Below are 452 nucleotides of genomic sequence, written 5' to 3'. Positions count from 1 at the left end.
CAAGGATGCTGCAGGGAGCAACAGCCCTCACGAAGCTTCTTTTAACCTCGGCAGCTGACTTGGTGGTGGTAACACCTCACATCCCCGCTCCGTGCCTCAGTTTCCCCATTACCGGGGAAGGGAGAGGGATGCCTGCTTCATGCCTTGTACTTCTCCACAACTGCAGCCCCAGGGCTGAGCAGAGCTCACCCATCCAGCCTCATCCCATCCCCACCGCTCCAACTCCCATCTTCCCCAGAGCAGCGTCACCAACCCCGGCCAAAAGCAGACGGAGCCTCCGCGCTGAGGGTACGCATCCCTCAGCCAGAAGGGACCCTGCTAGCAAGAAACCTCACTGCTAAGCCCTGCCTGCTGCCCAAAATACCTCTCCGGGTCGTGCCCCTGCTTTGGCAGGCAGCGTTCCCCTCCCCGTCACCTCCAGCACAGGTTGGCAGCTGCCCCCGCCAGATCTG

Source organism: Egretta garzetta, unplaced genomic scaffold, assembly GCF_000687185.1.
Source record: "Egretta garzetta isolate BGI_Z169 unplaced genomic scaffold, ASM68718v1 scaffold368, whole genome shotgun sequence".
Classification (NCBI taxonomy): domain Eukaryota; kingdom Metazoa; phylum Chordata; class Aves; order Pelecaniformes; family Ardeidae; genus Egretta; species Egretta garzetta.
The sequence above is the reverse complement of the archived record's forward strand: the minus strand, read 5'-3'. Positions refer to the sequence as shown.